Here is a 13670-nt window from a genome sequence, read left to right as displayed (position 1 = left end):
ATGCTCAGGAGTTTCCCTTTCCCAGCGAACCTGGTCTCCATCCGCCCCTGCTCCCTGTTGCAATGCAAGAGCCTGCATTTGTGCCTTCAGTTCCTCAGTTAAGGCCTTACTAGACTCTATCAGTCTCTCCTGCATCGCTACCTGTTGTTGGAGCCTATCATTGTGTTGGCAGAGAGCCTCATTCTCTCTATGCATTTCCTGATTGGTCCTGGAGCACTGGGCCAGTCTTTGCTGCAGGAGGGTTACCTCCTGAGCTGTGTCCCTATTGGCCTGCTCCTTTCTTGCCAGAGCATCCTCCACCTTCCTGGTGTGCTCTAACAAGTTATGGTGTTCTTTTTGGAGGTCACCGAGTCCCTGGAAGGCCAGGTGATTTTCTTCCATTTTCCTTTTTAAGTGGCAGACTTCCTGGCCTAAGGTATCCCTTTCCTGACTAAGAGCCTGCATCTGTGCCGCCAGGTCGTCCCTTTGCCTTCGGAAGGCACCAGCTTTCTGGCGCTCCTGGTCAAATTCTGAGTGAGTATCCAGGTCTTTCAAAATCAGTTTATTGCTCTCTGCCTTCTCCCTATCTAGGTGGCTTTGCAGGGTGACTACCTGCTCACCACATGCCCTATTGAAATCTAACTGTTGCTCCAGCTTTTTCTGGCTCTGCAGTAGGGAGTCCAAAACTTCTTGGTACTCCTTCTGCAAGGCCCGAAATCTGGTATCCTGGTCAGCCTTTTTCCTGTTGCAGTATATCCATGTCCTCTTTTATTTTAATGATATACTGCCTACTATCATTTTCTGACTCCTGGCTCCTCTGCAGCCTCTGCTCAGAAGAGTCCAGATCAGATTGGGCCTTCTGTAATGCCAGCAGTTGCCTACTCGCCAAATCTTGGCCTTCAGCACATTTGTCCTGCATGGCTCCCATATGTAAATATAAATATGCCGCTACCCTGGCAATCTTGTTGTGCTCATCCTTGGCCTTAGAGGACATGTATAGTTCACTCAGGGCCACATGTAAGGGACCCTGATCTCTATATATATCTGACCCTGTTTCAGTGACCTGTTGTGTGATTGCCTGCAACCACGCATCCTGGCCCTGTTCGGTCCATTCACCTCTCACAAATAGCTTATGTAAGAGGTGCTCTCTGGCTATTTTCATGTCGAGTGTCGTCATTCTGGAAATTTGATTTCCTTCCTGACTTACAAGAGTTAGTATTTTATTCTTGCAAAACAGACCGTTTCCTTGGAGCGTTCCTTTTGAGGAATGCTTTACAGCGCAATGCAGCGTGGTGATCCGACTGGATGTGTGTATCTGGTCAGCTGGCACACTGTATTAATCTGCACAAGTGATAGATCTAACCCAAACATCCCGGACGAGCCCTCAATTTGTAAGAGGATTCAATTCAGCACTACAGCCAAGTCAACGCCTAGTCTAGAATACTGAATGAAAACCCTTATTGATGTATCTTTATGTCCAGTTCATGCGTTCTGGATGACTACCCCTATATAACACCCCTCTCTTGGAATCCTCCTGACCCCACTGAGCCAAGAAGTAGTTCTGTTTTGCAAGTTAAAAGGTTTAATTGATAGTTTAAACAATAGATATATATATCACACTTTAGAATAAATTAATAATTGAATAGCACACTTAATCTGATATGATAAAGATTAACAACGGAGAATCTGGCACTAGCACACTTCTTTATAATCAATGATGAGTGGTTATAGGATGGATAAGATAGCAACAATACCTTTATGGTTTCAAATGGATGCAATGTGGAATGAAATGCAGTACAGAAAATAACTTGATAGGATTTCAGCAAAAGACAATGTAATCACTTTCTTGAACAATTCACCCCCCCTTTTATGCAATGCAAGGAAATGGAAGGAAGGCACACAGTTCTCAGAAATGCAATCAAATGTAATTCAGTTCACCCCAGCAAGCTTGGACTACAGAAGTTGAAAACACAGGCCCAAATGCTTTTAAATGTGCTGGCAATGAAGAAAAAAAATAGGCTAAAATGTTTTTAATTCCCTCTAGAGGTTCAGGTGAGTGGTATCTAGTTAATATTAGCTTAGGCTCACTCTAGCAGTGATGCAGGGATAGTTTTTATGAGGTAAACGATTTTTTTCAGAGGAAAGCAAAAGCAGCTATCTTTTTGCAAGTGGAGAAACTTTCAAATCGCGGCAAAATTCGCGAATGCGTCTTTCGCGATTGCGGCAAAACTATAAAGAATAGGAATGCCGTTCTGGGTTTGTTTAAAAGCTGAGATTCTAAGCTTTCAGGAGAAAGTTACTGTATGTCTCTAGGACAAACGGCCACGGAGATATGAGCGATTTGGTGACGGTTGTTTTTCGGATTTGCAACTTTAAAAGTTAGTCAATTTGACAAGTGAAGCTTTGAAAATGGCATGTGTCAGTTTTGCAAAATGACAAGGTACAACTTCTAGGAGACAGTTCTGGTTAGATTAAAATAGATTGAATTATATTATTTTAACTAAAAGATTGGTTCTGCACAGTTCTACTAGGTACTCACAATATCTTTTAAAATATGCCTCGCCACGGATCTGGTCAGGTTTTGGACTGGACTCCGGTCTCGTCTGGGTCTCTTCACAGTGATCTGGGTCAGCTCTCTCTGGTTCTGGAAATTTGATAGATTTGAAGTCTCTATGTCTGCTCTCTGAAGGTTGAGGGAGGTAAAGTATGGATTTTCCGGCAGAGCTTCCAGCTGCAAATGGATTTGAAGGTCCCTATCTGTCCTGTCTATCTGTTTTTAAAATGGGTGTGTGTGCAGCATCACTAGGCTCTACCCCCCTCCACTTGTCATTGGCCAAGCTTTCATTTCTCCCCTGATTGGGGGAGCTAAGTTGTGTCAGAGTGATGTCATTTTACAGCCTGCAGAAAGTCCACTCCTCCTGTCAACTTGCACACAAATCTAGATTTGAACCAAATACATATTTGCAGAGGTACATATTGTTTTAAAATCATATGCACCCCTCACATATCACAAGAGGTATACCCGGTCCAAATCTGCTCTTCCTGAGAGCTTGCATTCAGAAATGGCAATATTTTGCACTTTTTAACTAGTTTGCAATACCGGACATTAACCCAAATTTACACACATGTGCGCAAGGAGTATGGACATTAATTGATGAAGTGTCAGATTTTTAACATGCATACATTTTGAGTAATATCCTCTTTTCCGCTAAAACCCCCCTGAACATACCACCGGGTCCTAACACGTCTTCAAATGTGCACCGAAAAATCACAAGAATTATGGCATCATTTAAATAATTATCACAAGTCCGTACTATGAGTTATTCATCTTTTTAGAGTTATGTTCTGGCCCGAAAGGGGTGAGGTTTCCCCCCAGCACAAGGTTGAATTTTTGGTTTTTCCAGTTCTGCCAAGCCAGCTTGCTCTCACAGGCAGTGCTCCTCCCCTGTCCTTCCAGGAGGAAGCTCCATTTACGACTCCCGCCAATAAAACATTTGCCTGAGTCAGGACAGGGCTTTGTTCAGAGCTCCTGTATTCTGTGGGGGCTCCCCTTAATTGAATTATCAGAGAGATGGCATATCCTTAGTGTGGCCAGCAAAAGGCAGATAGGCCTGGGAACACAGCTGTGACTCAAGTTTCATCTCCTGTCGGGGGTAGCTGGTGGGCAGAATTCAGTTCCTTAAGCCAGGTTTCAGATAAAATGTCACTTTTTGTTACCCAGTTTAAGTCAAGACAATGTTTACATATGCAGCTAGAATGCTGATTCTAAGTTTAAAACTATGACATTTAAACAATTGCAACCTATGTGACACTCAAAGTAGGTCACTCATTTCTTTTAAACATTTAGATTTTTAGTGTCTTTCAGTCCAAATTTACTTAAACTGCTGAAATCCACAGCTCAGCCAGTCTTGTTATAAACCTTCAAGTCACTTGAGAATATAACTTTACATTGGATCCACCTCTCAGTAAGTCTTTCTTTGGCTTGCTTTAGGTTCATTTATTCAGTTTTACACAAAATCTGGTGGTTTTAAAACGCCGGCTTTCTGATAGTGGTGAGTACTGGTACTGCACCCCTTTTTGGGATTTAAGAAAATGAATTCCCAACAGTTATGGGTTTGCTTTTGGCAATCAGCATTGCCATTCCCAATGGTTTCAGACTACTGTGTGGGTAGTCCAATGGTGGTTTTAGGCAGTGTCCTTCTGTGCCCATACATCGGCAAAAATGAGTGGCAGCCTATTCTTCATGCATTTCCCTGTGCATTTTCTGGGAAGCTCTGGCCATCATGATGTTTTCCATGTCAATACTGCACAGTTTTGAGGTAGGGCTCGGATGCATGGGTAAATACATCCCACAAAAACAAACCTTGCATTGATCATTGTATGATTCATTTACTTTTGTATCAAATCTTTATTCTTGAAGATTGTATAATAATGTCGATATTTACTTTTCAGATTTATCAACAATGCCTGCCTGTTCGATTAGCGGTTGCCCTTCGAAGACCCATGCTAAATCTGAAGGCACTACAATGCATGTATTCCCGAAAACTGTTGATCGAATAAGAGAATGGGTCAGATATTGCGTATATCCACTGGGTGAGCTGGAAAGTAGAGTCCAACAAGTCTTACAGGACAAGAGGGGTGATCGATACCGCATCTGCCGCCGGAACTTTTCCTTGGACATGTACACAACATCTTGGGTAACAAAGAAGAATAAACGGCGAACGACACGGAAATTGCTCGAAAACGCTATTCCCACTCTATTCGTCCACATTCCGCCACCGGTGAGTCAACTGTCCGGATTGAGCTTTAGGCCTTGCGGTAGTGTGTAGGTATCTGAACGGATTAATTGATATTGTAGGTGTTCTATCCCTTGTAATAATTTCGATATTGATATGAGTGTATAGTTTTTTGAATAATGACATTTACCAATATATTCTTTTTCGATTTCATAAACCACAAACGCAATGTATATATATGGGAACAGGGAACTGTGCTGTATTGAGCATTTTACAAGTATTCTGTCGCCTTACATGGCTATTTTTAATATTGGCATTTCATTATCAATCATTAATTTACCTTTACAACTTCTTGACTATCCCTTGAATCTGAAGCAAGAATATTCTACATCCTTGACGTGGTCGCAGTTATCAACCACTTCTAGCGCGTATCAGGTAATCTTACTAGGCTAATCCGCTACAGACTTGTTTTATGCATGTCAAGTAATATTTTTATTTTATCGTGTAATCATTTTACCGAATGTTTGGTTAGTGCTTTCCAATTGATATACACCTTAGTTATCGTCCACTGGTGTTTGTTTTCAGTTATAATTAGTGTTATCCATACTAATGCAAGTACTGTCTTTCAGGGAGATGCTGAAGCGCCCGCCACATCTACAACATTTCTAGATGTTCTTCAACAGCAGGAGGTATGGATACTGACAGCTCCATCGAGCGTCATCATCAGACCTGGAATTCTAGTCGTTTGATTGTTCTACACAATGTTTCATTCGTGGTTAGCCGTTGATATGTACCTGTGCTGTCGACCCCAGGTGTGTGTTATGTTTTCACTATTGTAATCCTCACTAATGCAAGTACTATGTTTCAGGCAGTTGATGGAGTGTCAACCCCTGCACTTGATGCAGAGCCTGACATTCAAGTAAATCCAGGGGAAGTGGAAGCGGGACCACGCGTATATGAATCGGCGCAACAGCTTTCGGAAGTGCGCACTACATTTGCAACATCCATAGATATTCTTCAGCAACACAGGTATGGATAATGACAGCTCCATCTTGCGTGATCATATAACGTGATTCCATTTGCTATACTTTCTTCCCTATTAACGCAAGTGCTGTGTTTCAGGGAGACGACAAAGCATCCACTGCAATCACAACATCCAATTTAGATGATGCAGATGTAAATAAATCAGAGAAATAAGTCGATGAAATGTGATCATATTTAGATTTTCCTTGATTCTTTTGGACAATGCAACATTTGCGGTTATCTCTTTATGTACCTGTGCGTTCGACCCCAAGTGTGTGTTATGTTTCCAATATTGAAAACCATACTAATCCAAGTACTGTGTTTCAGGGAGACGACAGAGCTTCCACCACAATCACAACATCTCATTTAGATGATGCAGATGTAAAGGAATCGTTGAAATAAGTTGATGAAATGTCATCATATTTGGATTTTCCTTGATTCTTTTGGACAATGCATCATTTGTGGTTATCTCTTTATATGTACCTGTGCCGTCGACCCCAAGTGTGTGTTGTGTTTCCAATATTGAAAAGCATACTAATGCAAGTACTGTGTTTCAGGGAGATGCGGATGCCTCCTCTCCAATACAACCATTCATGGCAGTCCATGCAGAGCCAGAGGTATGGATACTGACAGTTCCATTGAAATAGATCATCACTGGTCGAATACTTGTCGTTTGATTGTTGCACACAATGTTTAAATCGTGTTTGGCTATTGAGATTTACCTGTGTGTTCGTCCTCACGTGTGTTTTATGCTAACAATATTTTGATACATAGTAATGAAAGTACTATGTTTCAGGGAGACGATGGAGCCTCATTCCGTGCTGTCTATGCGGATACAGAAAATATAGTCGTTGCAGCGCAAGAGGAAGGGAGGACATTCGGAAACGAATCAGAGCTACAGCGTGCAGATGTTGAAGGTCGAGTCAAAAAAGTTGCAAAGAAAAAAAACAAAAAAAGGTTAGTTACAAACAGTTCATAACTTGAAAAAAATGTTTGTGCTGGGGAATATTTTATGTTTTTTTCCAGTCAATTCTACTACACTCAATCTTGTGTTTAAACTGAACATCCCTTTTCCAATCTCTCCTCCAGTTACCCGTGGGTGTCAGAACTATACACACACAGACAGTGAAGCGAATGAGAGATGTGGCTTGCCAGACCGTTTACACTATGGAGGAACTATTAATTGAGGCGAGGCGTGTTCAGGCTCGAGATGCTCATGTCCAATGGCCAGAACATGAATTAACTGTGTTTGGAGACTACAGCAAAGTTGCATTGGACCATAGCTACATTGCGACCGCACCACCACAAGAAGATGTTATTGAATGTATTGAAGATAGCTCTGAAGTAGTTGCAGATCAATTTACACAATCTACACCCGCCAAAAATGTGCCACCAAAAAACCTGTTGACATTTTTGTGTTCTCCCATCAATGTTGAAGTAATAGATGTCGAAATGACAGAGAATGAACCAGCCGCAGCATCCATAGACGCATCAGAACTTGATATCAGTGATATTACTTTCCAATGTGTTGAAATCTCCACAACGTCACAGGCCGAAACAACGTTGACGCAGGATGACAGTCTAATGAAAGAGAGCAAATACATTGTATTCGACAGTTGTTTGATGGAAATTATAAGTATGCTGAAATGTGTGCATTCAATTAGAGGGAAAGTATGTGGGAAGCCATTGATTAATGTGACACGTCAAATAAAAGGCAGTAACGTCAAAATAAATGCCGCCTGTAGATTAAATCATAGGTTCTCATGGTCTGCACAACCAATGCTGGGGAAACTGCCAGCAGGCAATCTACTGTGTGCAGCTGCATCACTTATTAGTGGCTCCAGTTTTAGAAAGTTAGAGGCTTTCTTTCAGTTTGTGGGACTCCATTTCATTTCTAAAGCGCTGTACTACATATACCAACGTGATTATCTGTTTCCGGCCATTAGTGAGGCTTGGAAAATTGAACAATTGTCTCTAGCAAGTACATTCGAAGGCAAACGATTTAGGCTAGCCGGCGATGGACAGTGCGACAGCCTGGATTTTCTGCCAAGTACTGCACCTACCACTTTCAGGGCATGGATAGTAAGAAAATTGTGAGTTCGGTGGTCGTGCAGGTAAAACAATGTACATCGTCAGTGGCCATGGAGAAACTAGGATTTATAAAATCAGTGGAATATCTACAATCAAGGGGAATGCACATCGACCTCATAGCCACGGATAGACACGTTTCAATTGCCAAGACAATGAGAGAGCAGTTCCCACATATTAAACATCAATTTGACGTATGGCATCTTGCTAAATCAATCAATAAGAAAATCTCGGCTGCAGGAAAAAAAAGGTTTTGAAAGTATTTTGCAGTGGTCACATTCAATCACCAACCATCTTTGGTGGAGCTCAAAAACTTGGGAGGGGTCAGTGGAAATACTACTTGAAAAATGGCAGTCACTGATGCACCACTGTACCAACGTTCACCGCTGGACAGCAAATGAACATTTCCACCAATGTGAACATGGCCCTTTGTCCCCAGAGGAGGCACGGAAGAAGAAGTGGTTGATTCCATCTTCACCGACACACAAAGCCATTGAGAAGATTGTTTTCGACAAAACTCTATCAAGAGATTTGAGAGGACTGACAGAATTCTGTCACACAGGAGATTTGGAGGTGTTCCACAATATGTGCCTAAAGTACAGGCCAAAGCGCTTGCATTTTAGCTTTCGGGGCATGAAACATCGCACTCTACTAGCGGTCTTGGCCCATAACAGCAATGTCGGACGTGAACAATCTAGGACTAGGGGTAAAGTAAGGATGCCTCGCTACACTAAGGTGTTTTCAAAATGAAGTAAGCAATGGGTGATCAAACCAGTCTATGATGAAATGCAGTTCGACTTTGTGAAAGGCCTTATTGTTGCTGTGTTAGAGAAGCACAGATATGGAATTTTTGACGTTTCTGTGCAGAGCACTGATCCATTGCCAACGAACATTGCGACTGTGCCATGCCCACCCGAAGCACAGCTGATTGTGAAGTACAAATCCCGGTTTAAATAATTGCAATACGATTGTCTTTTTGTAAATAAATGTTATTGTACAGTGTACCTGTAAACCTAACCCCTACCTTCACCATCATGGGTGGCGAACAAGCTGGGTGTCATCTTTGAATTCTCTCTATTCACCTCACATATGTGTATGTATATTTTTTTCTCATGTCTCATCTCATGTAAATGTAAATGCTGCGCACTGTTAACGGAGGGGAGGCTTGCGTATTGCAAATAATAAAACAAACAAACAAACAATAAATCTCACTTTTAACTCAACTCCTGTGGTACTTTATACTTTCCCTGACCTTCCGCCAAAAATTAAATGTCTCAATTTGGGCTGCAAAGCTCGCAGACAACGGGGACAAAATTGGGGCACTTAGAACGTGCCAGCCAAGCGGGCCGTGGCATTTGGGAGAGAAGCCAGTTCGCATTTGCACATTGAGGCGCACTACATAGACGGATTCTAAACTTCAAGTTCTCACAGATGCCTATACTACGTGATGTTGCAAATAAAGAATGCAAAGGACAGCGCCCAGATGAGGCCCATAAGTCGCACTGGAAGTATAAGGGTCTATTGTTTTTTGACCTTGAGACAGAGACCATGCCGAAAGAACTACATTTGAAGGGAGTGCGCAATAACGTAAGAGACGATAAGGCAGAAAATTCAGAAACTAGACCGAGTTTCATTTTAGTTCAGTATAAGAAAAATCGTTGTCAAGAGCACGGTCCGTTTTACAGACTGCATTACGAAGAGACACAATGGAAATTTCAAATATAATCTAAGTAAATCTTTACACGCTTTTATACCGCAATGAAGATTTAATGAATGGATGCATGAATAAATGAATGAATGAAGAGCTAGGAAAAGCAAGTAAAACATGTTTGTAGTGTGCACATGGGCATGCAGGTCCACTGGTCTCACCGATCTCAGTCCTTGGCCCAGCCACTTTTCCCTGCACTGCCTACCTGCACTACGGGACTGTCTCTGTATCCTTCAGCCCCTTCTCCCGGCATTTACCTTGCACTTGCCACCAGCTGGCCCTATTATTTAATTTGTATTCAACTAACCATGTACAGCCCTTCCCCATGCGCGATCAGAAAGACACCTGGCCTAGTAGGATCGTTGTCTGTCTGCCCTTGTTCCCCACCTGCCTCGTCACGCCTAGAAACACTTGAGTATAGGCGCGTTACAAATGCCATATCATATATCATATCATTCCTCATGCATGTAGACTGACTGTCGTTTATCATTGTGTGTTGGCCTTGATTTATATTGTTACTTTTCGCATTGATTTTAGAGACGAACATACTCCATTGAACTATCCTTTCAAGCAAATAGTTTCTGATCGGCCGTAATAAATAAAATGAGTAATATTAATGAAGTTCGGCTAGCGAGACTAATTATATTTTTTTTGTTTTCATAACAGGTATTTGATCCCATTCTGCCACTGCCATCTGTTTGAGACACCGGCGGATGGATTCTTCAACAGACACCTGCAGCTTCGTGTCAACAACTGGAGCACGATCACCATATTATGGGACGATCGCCAAGGGCCCACATGCCTTTACGCTGTTGGCTAGAAGCAACATATCAACCTTTACGCTGGACTACTGCCTAGTTGATGGAACAGCCTTGCGGGTCACTGTGTTTCCAAAGTGATTCTTTTTACGAAAATGAACACCCTGTGTACCATAAAGGAACAGCGCGTGACTCAAGATGAAACGGAACAGTTATTGCGGATACAGATAAAAGAAAATAAATGGCTTTCGGAGTTCATATGGCAATTGCTGAATATTCTCTAAACATTTAATGTCAAATAAATGTACTTTACCAAATGTACCGTGTTGCTGTTTCATTTTAAAGTACAGTTTCATATTCCGAATTGTGGCACGCTGTGTTGTGAGTTGATCTGTGTTGGTTTCCGGGTTCTGTGTGGAGTCGCACAGAAGACGAATGGGCGCGTTTGCCTACGCAGCACAGTAACGTCACGGAGAGAGGCGGGGAATATGAATGTTTTGATAATGTCAGGCTCAGGGGCGGGGGAATTGATTTAGTGCTGCAAAAGCAGGTCAGCCAGGGCGATCGGGGAAAAGATAGGATTATCAGAAAATGGCGGCTCCCTGGTGCTTGTTTTCGCGTGCTTTTAATGGACGAAAACTCGGGTAAGGTCCATAGGAAAGTTTTCTAAAATCGAGCCACTTAGGCTTAAAAAAACATGGCCGACCCGTAGGGACAATACAAATTTTTACTAGACCATGCCTTTAAATACAGACGGAAATCACTCAGACCGAGAAAAACCTGAAATTCATGTTGCTTGGTTGAGTCCTTAGGTGATCCGCCATCCATTGTGGGTCAAGGGCTGTGCAGAGTGGTATAACAGAGTGGTTCTAAAAGTAATGTAACCCCTATTTAAGTTGATTAAATGGCTGCCGATATGCAGCCCTTGACTTGCTGTGCAAAAGCACAGCTCTAGGAGCTTCCCATTACAGGCACACACGTGCTAATGTGTTTTATTTCTTCATATAAATAAATATGGAAAATACTAGTTGCCGCTTATTTTCTAACATAGCAAAAAAATAAATGTGGATACATACAGATACAATTAACAACAAATAAATACAGAGAAATGCAGACGGAAATGGTGGGAAATAAATACCATAAAACCGGGCGCCTCCATTATATTTCCCTTCAGGCTATCACAATAACACATGATCTGACACTAAATACCGGAAATCGATTGAATGAGTTTGAATGGGGGTGAAAATGACATCTACTGGGGAATAACAGTATTTTCACTCATCCTCTTTTCGTTGACCTTTAGGGCGGTGAAATCAGTTCGCAGGCCCCAGCATAGCGCCAACTTCGGGGCAGTTTTTACCTTCTTCTTAACAATCTTCTGTTGGAACTGGACTCTTTGGTTAGGGAAGAGACAAGAAAATACACACGAGCACGTGGCCACGCCACACACAGGCAAACCTGCACATACGGATAGCAATGAATATACACTTTGTAGCCTACATGGTGGTAATTTAGTGCAAATGTAGTGCCAGAATAATATCGATATAGGTATTACCAGTTCCTGCTGGCGACTAAAGATCCTTCTTCAACATTGAACACGCTCTAAGAGGACGGCTGACATATGTGTGATTCACTTGTTGAAGGCTCAGGGCAATTATTAATATACTGTCATTAATTAAAAGTTCAATCAGTGTGTTCCTGACAGGGACAGAGTAGTAACTAACTGTGCAAGTGCAGCAACTTATTCTGATTTATCAAATTCGATGTCTCCTCCCGGTTGTTCCTTTTTCTAGATACCGGTAGAGGTCGCTGTGGTGTTATATTCGATGAGGTCTTAATGAGGAGTTGTGGTTGTGTTTCCAGCAAAATTCCGCAACCTGCCATTGAACGCCGCGCATATCAACATTTATTGTGTGGTCCCCGTATCGCCCGTACTGCGATCTGACGTCCTAGCCAAAAAAATCAATAGCCAAAAGTCTAGGACGGAGAAGTTAAACGTTCACATCACCCCCATCTCCGTATTAACGCTTACGTACCTTGCATTGAATATTCATAGTCGATCCAATAACCAGGAACAACTCCTGTAGAATAGGCTCTAGTTTAAAATGTCTTTTAACCGATTTGTGGACTTCCTTTATAAACAAGTATTGGCAACGTTTTTTGATAGGTGAATTGGCCCACCCCGGTCTCTGCACGCCCCTGATCGACAGGGGGAGTGGTGTGGCGGAGAGGGGAGGGTGAGGGGGGTAGGAGCGCCACATTTGTTTTGTCCCTCCCTGCTACAGAGCCTTGCAGGGGGTTAATGACTGGAATAGGACGCTCATGCATGCAAATACACTAGCAGCCTATTCCAATGAAAACCTCCTGGCTCCCATGTCAGAGCAGGGAGGTAATCATCATGTGAACTATTGTTATTAAATGCGCCTCACTGCCGCAGCATCATTTAATAACACCGGCCGCTCCTTTTCTCACTATGCCAGCTCGGGGGAGCCCTTACAAGACTCCCCCGACCTGGTGTGGCAGGGAGGCTAATGGCGCCCTGGGTGGTCGCCCAGCCCACCCCCCCCCCAAGGCGGGCTCTGATGTCTGGTATTTCCATCGATTGGCCAGGCACTCCTACCACATGTCAAGTGTCAGCAGTGGCGTGGCTAGGGGGGCGTGGAGGGGGCCTGGGCCCCTCCTCTGAAATCCTGGGCTCCCCTTAGTGCCCCCCTACCTCAGCTGGGTTACTTTTTCTTCACTGTCTGCAGTGCTGTGTCCCCCAGCACAGCGCACACACACACACAGGGCCGCAGTCAATGCTGCCGCACATCAATGAAGAGCTGTTAAGTCACCCTGCAGCCAAGAGCAGCGCCGCCAATCAGAATATACCGCACGGAACCGCTAATGATGGGTTATTAGTGACTTCATGGTTTAGCACCTACACTCTGATGGGAGGGGAGGTGCACAAAAGGGGTGTGGTAGTGGGTGTCCACAAAAGATTCTCTGCAGGAGTGCTTCCGACGTCACACATTGCCCTTTTATAGGCGCCCACTCCTACTTTTGTCTGTGGCCTCCTCTGTGCCCCTCCCAAAATTGATTTCAGGCAACGCCACTGCAAGTATGTGCATCAAATGGGCAGTACTCATGCTAGGTATTCGCTCTAAATACAGGATACTTATGTGATTCCAAGTATTACCATTCAATGACAGGTACTCACATCAAATGTCAGGTATTGCCGTAAGACACAGGTGCTTGTATTGCATTGTAGCTAGTGCCATCTAATGCTCTGTACCACGGCCACATACCACGCATTGCCATCACCTGCATTGCCATCGAGGTGCTCGCATCATATGTCAGGTACTCCCATGGCACACCCGGTACCTATATGCCATGTGT

Source organism: Ambystoma mexicanum, chromosome 1p (assembly GCF_040938575.1).
Source record: "Ambystoma mexicanum isolate Mex_15411 chromosome 1p, UKY_AmexF1_1, whole genome shotgun sequence".
Taxonomy (NCBI): Eukaryota; Metazoa; Chordata; class Amphibia; order Caudata; family Ambystomatidae; genus Ambystoma; species Ambystoma mexicanum.
This window is presented reverse-complemented; position numbering follows the sequence as displayed.